The sequence below is a fragment of the Alligator sinensis genome, unplaced genomic scaffold (assembly GCF_000455745.1).
Source record: "Alligator sinensis unplaced genomic scaffold, ASM45574v1 scaffold956_1, whole genome shotgun sequence".
Classification (NCBI taxonomy): domain Eukaryota; kingdom Metazoa; phylum Chordata; order Crocodylia; family Alligatoridae; genus Alligator; species Alligator sinensis.
The window spans coordinates 977,935-987,413 of record NW_005842496.1 but is presented as its reverse complement, the minus strand read 5'-3'; the positions used below and the strand labels follow the sequence as shown (position 1 = coordinate 987,413).

Below are 9,479 nucleotides of genomic sequence, written 5' to 3'. Positions count from 1 at the left end.
GTCCTAACAGGGCAGAAGTAACAGGAATCACTTTCACAGTTGTTTATTAGGGGTGTGTGAAATGGGCTGTATTTGATTCAGATTCGGCCCAAATCAGGGACAATGATTTGATTCGTTGATTTGGATCACTGTCCCAATTTGATTTGGCTGAATACGAATCTGAAGATTTGATGCTGATTTGGAGAATCAGCAATTCAGCCATAGACATAGCTTTAAATGTTTTTTCTACATACCTTGAGGTACCAGGTGTGTCTCGTGAATGCTGCGATGGTGAGGCGGATAAAGTGTCCCACAGGAGCATGGGGGGCTTTCTGAGTGCTTGGTGGCAAACCTGGAAGTGGACTGGAAGTACTTTTGGTCCACTTCCAGGTCCGCCGCAGAGCACATGGGGGAACCCCTGCACTCTGCCACCCAGCTCGGTGATTGGCCATGGGGGAAGTCCAGGTACAGACCCAGGAGGCACTAGTCGCTGAGCCAGAAAGGTAGGGCGGGTCCCCCTCATGTTCACCAGTGGACCCAGAAGAGGACCGGAAGTACTTCTGGTCCACTTCTGGGTCCACCGCTGAATGCTCTGGGGATGCTCCCGCGGTCCCGTGGGACGCTCCATCCTCCCTAGCATCTCAGCATTCACGAGCCACCTGGTACCTTGAGGTATGTAGAAAAAAACATTTAAAGCTGTGTCTATGTCTGAATCATCGAATCTCTCTGAATTGAGTCAGAGGGTTCCTATTTGATTTGGAGATATAAAAGGGTCTCCTGATTCGATTCGGATTTGGAGATTCAGCTGCCAAATCAGGCCAAATCTCTGCTGAATCGAATCAGCGACTGAAGCTTTGCACAGCCTTATTGTTTATATATTTTCCAACATAGAACCACTGGAAAAAAATACATGAATAGCTTTGAAGACAAATGGTGCTTGAAACTTCTTCTCTAGGACTGGAACAGCAGTGCAGACAGCCCTTTTTGGAAAGTCTTCTATGAATAAACCTCATTAGAGTACTTTTTCATGTATCAGAGGCTTACTAGAAGACATAACTCACAATTATAAACAAGGCATGTGTGCCTGTGTTTGGATAAAGGAAAAGAAAACCTGGTAGATAAGCACCAAACCTCAAAGTCTCTGACTTTCCTTTCAAAAGAAGAAAATCCACATGTGTACAGCCCTTTGTCATCCACATCAGCCCTTTCTCATCAGCATACCCCAAATTATGGAACACTGGTTGGCTCTCTTCACTGTCAGTTAATTCCTGAAATCACACTTCTTCTGTGACATGTCTCATGATACATCCAGCTTAACAGAAGGGTGGAGCCAGACATACTATGAATAGGGATCCATTTGTTTTCAGACCACCCTGTACACTAGACCAGAGTTCCATTCCATTTTTATTGATGTGTCACTATTGGGCAACATTGTTTTTGGGAGACTGGTGCCTCCTGAGTCTGGGGGGCATCAGCGGCTAATCACCGACTGAGCAGGAGGGGGTCTTCCAGCAGCTGATCACCAATCCCGGAAGTGCCACCGGCAAAACTGGAAATGCCACCGGTGCTTCTCTTGGTGCCCCCACTCCACAGCCAGCGCCAATCTCAGAGGGGACACCAGCCAGCACTTCTCTCAGTGCCCCCACTCCCTGGCCGGTGAGGGCCAATCTCACGGGGGGCGCCTGTCCCCTCCTCCCCCCACAATGCCTCCCCTACATGTCGCCTATGACATCGTTCCTCATGTTTCTAAAATGCAATCCAAAACAGTACCATGACTTGAAATTGCAGGACTTGATATATGTTAGTGTCAGTAACGCATTTAGCATTAGAAAGTCATTGCCTTGGTAAAATGTCTTGTGAGCAGAAGAGAAAATCCTAGTCTCCCTCTCATACCAGAGTACTGCCTGTCTCCCTGGGCCACCAAATTAGTCTTCATCTTTCTTGACTGCATAACTTGCTTTTGTTGCCAGTGGGTTAGAGGTAGGAGGTGTTCTCAGCCATGTCTTCCCCATAGCTTGGTGTTTAGATCATTCTGGTAGGATACATGGAATGGGTTCAAATTCTCTGAAGGTGAGGAGGGTCTTATAAGCCCAGCTGCTAACGTCCTCGACAAGCACTATAAACATTACACTATTTGAGGAATAGCTGCCTTATTTTGCTCAGCAGGGAGCTGCATTTGTTTGCACATGTCTATCTGCTCAGGTCAGAAGCCTTGCTAAGATGTATGTATGCCATAAGCAGTCAGGGAAAAGTAGAATTCTGAACAGATGGAGATGTCTTAGTAAAGGTTAAAATTTCCCATTGTAATGAATGGAAGATCATGTGCCTTCAGCATAACCAAGGATCTGTCTCTGTGGTATCTAAGTGTTTTGTGTTGAATTGAATGGGAAAGATGTATTGTTCTTCAGGATGAAACAGAATGCTCCCCCAGGGTGCATGAGCTATGTACTATCTCCCTATTGAAAGCATAGGAGTACTACATGGTTACCTAAATGAAACAAAATGCCTCCCTTATTCTGATGGTAAAAACTAGGACTTTTCTGGCATCTGTGCACCTGCGTCAACTGGATAAAATAGAATTTAGTTCTAAGAGGCTATGAACAGGTGTGGCTTTTTATCTGGGAGAAAAGTGTTTTGTCTTGAATCTAAGTGTGCATTTACAAACATGTGAGCCCACTATCCTGGGGCAATTCCTACCAAAATATGTAATTAAAATGTGCTATCACTTTCTCTAAGGACATGGCATAGAGCATTTGCATGGCTGTCTTTGGCCAGCTTCCCAGGACAAGTTTGCCATTCAGTCCTCTAGGTATCTCACAATGCTCTGCTCCCAGCATCCCACAATGTTCTGCTCCCAGCTCAACCCCAGCTGCGCTTGAATGAGGCAGGCATTCTAGTGTGGGAGGAAGGGGAAGACGGTGCAGAACACTGCTTTTCTGCAAGGTGACTTAGCAGCCATTCTGTGTTCACCTCAAGATCACTATCAGAACCTGGTCTTGAACACCACCCATCCCAAACAGATGCCCTGATCTCATTGCCATGGCATGGCCCCAACAACCATTGCCAACATCATCTCCAAGCATGGTAACAACTGGAGCTGGGATGAGGTAGTGGAACTGATTGCCACCTTGAGGGGATGTGGAGAGTCAGCAGGTGCTCCCTTCCAGCCACTTCAACCAGAAAACCTTCAAAAGAATCCCTGTGGAAGTGGCAGCCCACAGGCACACCCACAGTTCACAGCAGTGCCACACAAAGTCCAAGGTCCTCCAGCAGCAGTTCATGAGGGCCCATGACACCATTTGCATGTTCAGCAGATGCAGGGCAATGTGTACGTACTACAAGGAGCTGTTTCTCATCCTTTCAGTAAACAAAATGCTCAAGTGTCTGAATGTCATAGACAGAACCCTAATTTTCCATGAATCAGATAGTAAGTCAAATAAGACCATGTTTGTGGGCCCTATTAAGCTGCGTGACCCCATGGCAACCAAAGAGAAGACGATAGAGTTGAGAGCCTTAAGGATAGTGCCATGGACATGGAGATGGACCTGAACTCAGACTGATTGCCTCCAGTCCTCTGCCTGTCACTTGACTGCACAATTGCAAACTGGTTCTCAGTCCACCCTTGCTCAGGCAAGCTCCCCAAAAATGTTTGTGTTGCTCCCAGCAAAGCTACCCTCCTCCCAACCCCAAGGTCCTAGTCAGCATGCACGGATACATGGAAACCCATTCTTGCCTGCACATAGTAAGTTTGCTTGTGCCATGGTGTGATGCACAGATCATGGTATGATGCCTCAGCTTATTGCCATGCTGTAGGTGGTGAGTGAGGTTCAGAGTAGGGACGTACATTTCAATTAAGTACCTATTTAAATTCCTCTAATGTTATCGGTTAAACAGTTAACAGATAGCTGTCTATCAAGGACCATGGCTTTATGGGGTTCTGGTGGGGCTTGCTGCTGCTGCCTGCATCTGGCTTGAACCCAGGGCTGCAGCTGAAAGCAGCTGCACAAGGGTCCACGGGGCCCCAGCTCAGCTCATTGCCCGCAGTGGGTACACAGACAACTCAGGGCAAATGGCAAGGAAGCCGCGAGGTACCCAAGCCTTCTTGCGGCAGTACAGCTCTGGCCCCTTCTGCACCATCCACCACGAGGTGCACATGCGCCTGCCACCAGCAACAAGCCAGGCCAGGGCTCTATAGGCCTTGGTGCAGCTACTTGCAGCCTCTGTATCACCTGCTGTGAGCAGCCCGGGTTCTGTGGTGGGTGGCAAGGGCCTGCCTGGAGCCTGGGCTGATCGTGGCAGGTAGCCAGGAGGCTGCAAGCAGCTCCATCAGGGTCCACAGAGCCCCATAATGGCTCATTGCCAGCAGCAGGTGCACATGCACCTCGGGGCTGGCAGCAGGGAAGGGGCCTGGGGCTGTGCTGCCACAAGAAAAATCGGGCTCCTTGCAGCTCCCCTGCCTTTCTTCTCCTTGCTTTTCCCTCTCTCCTGCCTGATCTGCTACCTGTGCTGCTTCTCTTACCCCACTTTCCCACCAGACAGCTCCCTGCCCCACCCTAAGGGATAACCAGTAAGGCATTATCATAAAATCATAGAAAATTAGGGTTGAAATGGCCTTGGGAGGTCTCCTAGTCTAACCCCCTGCTCAGAGCAGGACCATCCCCAACTAGGTCATCCCAGCCAAGGCTTCGTCTACCCGGGTCTTACAAACCTCTGAAGATGGAGAGTCCACAACCTCTCTGGGTAACCTTTTCCAGTGCTTTATTGCCCTTCTTGTAAGAAGGTTTTTCCTTGTATCTAACCTAAACTTCCCTTGTTGCAGCTTGAGACCATTGCTCCTTGTTTTGTCATCTGCCACCACTGAGAACAGTCTAGGTCCATCCTCTTTGCAACCACCCTTCAGGTAGTTGAAGGCTGCTATCAAATCCCCTTTCAGTCTTCTCTTGAATAAGCAAGCCCAGTTCCCTTAGCTTCTCCCTAAAGCAGGGATTTGGGTTTCCATTCGCTGTGGAAAAACATAGATTTTCTCCTTTAAAGGAGAAAAACACAGGAAACCATGGGTCTCCTCTGATAGGCTGCCAGAGTTCCAGCCTACAAGGGGCTGCTTGGGACTAGGAGGAGCAGGACCCAGCACACGCATGTTTGCTGGTCTCTGCTCTCTGCTCTGGCCATAGCAACCATCACCTCCTGTGCATGGCAGTTGGGACTTGGGTGCTGCTGCAAGGGGGTAGGGGGCTGGATACCTTAGTCCTTGTTCCATAGCCCTGGCAACTGGGGTTTTCCACCAGCAGGACTGGGGCCGGGGCTGCAGTTTGGGAGTGAGGGGCCCCAGCAGGGCTGGGAGGGCAGGGAACTGCAGGTCAGGAGTGAGGGGCACCAGCAGAGCTTGGGGTGTGGGTTGCAAGTGAGGGGCACTAGCAGGGCCAGGGGGCTGCAACTCAGGAGTGAGGGGCACCAGCAGGGCTGGTGGGGACTGGGGGTTGACAGTGACAGGCAATGGCTTGGGCAGGGGCAGGGCACCAGTAGGGCTGCTCAGTGATACAAAGCAGGGCAGGGAACAGCCACAGGTGGACCTGAGTTCTGGTGAGAGAAGGTGGCAGAGGGAACTCTGATTTTCTACAATAAAAAAACCAAAATGAAACACCAAAATATATATGTATTTAGAATTTATTCTAATATGATAAAGGTCTTTGTCTGTGTGTCTGTCTGTCCGTAACCCTTTTGGCCAACTGTGCAAGCACTGTCGAGGTACTTAAGGCTGTGGATTCCTTTTTCAAGAGCCAGACATGCAAAAGTCCCTTATGGTGGTGACACTCATTTAAGTCTCATTTTCCATATACCTCAAGGTGCCTAAGCCTTTTTTTACACATTAGCTGGAGCTTCAGTAATTAATTAAAGTAGTCAAATAAGTATTGAATGAGTAAAAAAAATAACACCCGCCAAATAAATTACACATCATGAGTAATAGATCTGCATTAATGAATTCCCACCAATCAAAAGTTCTTTATCTTCATATTACTCTAGTGTTAACATTGCTCCTACACTTACAAACAGCCAAATGGAGACAGATACTGCAGCATGGACAACTAAGCTTCAGGAGATTAAAGCCAACATAAAATAAAAGTTACACGGAAGTCACTCAAAGCTATCTCAGAACTGTCATGTCCACAATTAATGGTCAGTGTTATAGAATAGACAAAGGTTGTCTGAAACTGCACAGTATTGGAGTAATAGCCTTGAAAAATATATGTTGGATCTGCGCTGGGATGTGGACTTTCCCCTTGATAAATTCAAGGCTTAGAAAAAGGAGCCATCTCTCGAACAGACACATACATCGCTTCTGTCCTGAGAACACAGAGCTAAGGTAAAGATATAATATTCTTTGTAAAAAACCTGTTTAAGCAGATTTGGAAAAAAGGTTAAAAATTCCCTAGTTATTTAATTCCAACCCCATCAGAGAGTGTTCCCGTCCAAGCCAAAAGATAATGAGACCCCTAGAGCCATTATTAGAAACTGTTCAAGTTCCAGAAAGAGAGAGCTAATATTAAGGAGTGGAAGACAATGGAGGGGGAAAAAATACATTTATTTTCAGAATGGCCACCTTTTTTTGGTTGTTTTTGTTTTGCTGTGCTTTGGCTTTTGTTTATTTATTTACAATCAGACTTTGGTGTAGAAATTCTCAAGAGGAGAAGGAAGTGAAATAAATATAACCATCCACTAATAAAAAACAATGTTTGTCCTGCTGTGGGAGACCCTGCCTAGTAAGTTAACCTTTATATGCAAAGGGAGGATACACTTTTCAGGAATTTAAAGATTTCCTACAGTCTCCATTTCATCAGCTTTTAAAAAATCACACAAATAGCAGCTTTCACAAGCACAGAAAATCCACAAGCACTAGAAGGAATCCCTTACACTTCATAGCTTGGCTTGCTTGCTTTATTTTTTAATATATTATTCCAATTGAATGTACCTGTGTTTATGCTGCTTATTCATAACTTGGTAGACTATTCTTCTATCTTTTATTTAGTCTCAGATATCATTCTTTTTTAATACTTTAATTCTGACTGCTGCCTAATCCTATTATAGTTCCATCATATTCTTCAAATACTTTGCCTAGTTAAGCATGTTCATCATTAATTATTTTCCACAATGGGAGAAGAGTGAGTCAATTGTTGCTACTGTGCATGCACTGAGGGTTTATTTTTTTCTCTAAACAATTATTATTTTGTTACATTTGGGCAAAACCCAGTTAATGGAAAGCATTCCCCAATTTTTTCGGTTTTTTTGTTTCCTTAGATCCAAGGCCTTAACCACCCATAAAAATAAATTCCTCCTTTATTATTGTTACATGATTTAAAAAAAAAATCAATCCTTTTCTCTGTGTGCATATATGTTATTTGTAAGTTATGTAAAATATTGGCTATATTCTTCCAGTTTGTATATCCTTTGTAGATCCTCTCTACTTTACAAGATTGCCATTAACTGTTTCTTGACATTATATATATGTGTGTGTGTATATATATATGGATATGGATATAGATATATATGTCTTTTATTATATAGATATATATATAAGGTAGATGAATGGAAAACAACACCTTGGATGAGATTCTTGCCCCATTGAATTCAATGATATTTTCACCAATGGCACCAGTATTTAAAATAATGAATACTGTTGATGATTTCAATTGCTTGCTAGATCATTTTGATCCAAGTTAAAAATTACAGATATTTTGTTGGAGGGAGTAGGAAAGATGGTGAGAATTTATGAGTTTGGTCTTGTTTTCGTTATTATTTTCTTATTTCTGGAAAGGTATTGTAATTGTTTTAGATTTGGATAATAAACCAAACAGCCTGATTCTTCCTGAATAATTTCTAGAAAGTAATTAAACTAATAAAGTATCTCAATAATAATGGATCTCTGGACAAATGATCTATCTAGGAAAGCTATAAGGATTATAATATTTATAATACAATCCAATAAGCATGCTTAAAATGTATTGTGCCAGAATTAGATAAGAGACCAGGTTTCATTGTCTGAACATGTTGTTGTGGCTGTAACCTATTTAGCACAGCTGAAACCCTCTTGAAAAATGTTATCATACAGTAAAAGTTGCTTCTGCAGGTGATCTGGGTTCTTATAAAATATTTTTTTTCTTTTTTTTAAATCGATAGTAATCAGAAAACCATATTCTCTGTATTTGTGGGTCTCTGAGCATTTGTCAGAGATAAATGTATTTCTACATAGCCTGGAAAATAAAATACATGAAAAGTTCACTTAAGGAAAAATTCTACAATCCATACTCGTAATGGGTAGTCCACTACACTGAGATTTCAATGGGATTATTCATATAACCGAGGGCTGCTCCTCATGAATTATAACAGCAGGATTCATCAGTGTACTAATTTAAAACTAAGATTTTTGCGCTGTGCTCACATATTGTATCTAATATAGAATATTATATTAGACTGGGAAAGCCTTCAAGGTAAGGACAGTTTCTTCCTCTGGTTTTGAATCCAGTCTAATGCTGCCCTGTGGGCTGCCCTAGAGTTGTATCACAGTAAGAGTATAAATAAAGCATGCCAGGAAAAAAGACGCTGAAAAATGCATTTCACTGGAGAATCCCACAATTGAGATAAATTAATGCAGTCACAACCTGTTAAAATGGACTTAGATATCTCCACTTAGCTCTCATCCATTTGGGCATAGCAGACGAGTCTGTGCCAGATTCCTAGATTTACCTTAGCTGTTTTGTACCACACTTGTGATGCAAAGTCTTAATTGTAAGTTGATCAGAGCCATCATAGAAAGCCAGTGCATTTTGTTTTAATAACATTTGATAAACTCTGAAAGTCAAGGAGGGGGTGGTAAGTATCTTTCCCCCCACCCCGACAGCATCCAGAATCTGCAATAAAGGAGAGGATCTGCACTGAAGTCTCTTCCTTGGCACTGATTATGACACTTACCCAGGAAGCATTGGAGAGGCTCCCACAGTCATGCTCAGCAATGAAGGCTATAGCATCAGGTTTCGCAGAGCAGGAGAAATGAGGAGACGGGGACAGGGCTGTTGGGCGAGGGTAGTCCCATGGATTCTGAGATTCAACTGAATGGCATCACGCTTTGTGTTAGAGGGAGCAGCACTGGGGCTCAAAGGAGCTGCCACTGTCCCCGGTGAGATGCCTGGAGCTATATATCTAGTTTGCTGGGCATTCAGCTAGGAGCTGCAGGGAAGAGGAATGGAGCAACCAGGTATGGATGGAAATATCAATAGAGCCATTGCCATAACCATTCATAAAGTGAGGTTGAAAGAGGTGCATTGAGCCTCTTGGGCTATTGCCATAATCACTTTTCAACTGAGGGTGAAAGAGAGGTACACACAGCATACAAAGATGAAACCATCTCCATTACAGACATGGCTCCATAAAACAATGACAATGCTTAACTGCCTGAATTCAGATGCTCCACACACACACATATCCTCAGAGCTGCATCTCTAGGGAAA

The 9,479-nt window shown here is 44.2% G+C and overlaps 1 protein-coding gene across 1 annotated transcript in view; it reads left to right on the top strand.

The window, feature by feature from the left end:
* The first annotated feature begins 6,130 nt into the window (after window positions 1–6,130).
* STS (steroid sulfatase) overlaps window positions 6,131–9,479 on the top strand; it is a 172,850-nt gene continuing 169,501 nt past the window's right edge. The window contains exon 1 of the mRNA XM_006031320.2: window positions 6,131–6,340. The gene's annotated coding sequence lies outside the window, so the exon portion shown is untranslated. The remainder of the gene's footprint in view (window positions 6,341–9,479) is intronic.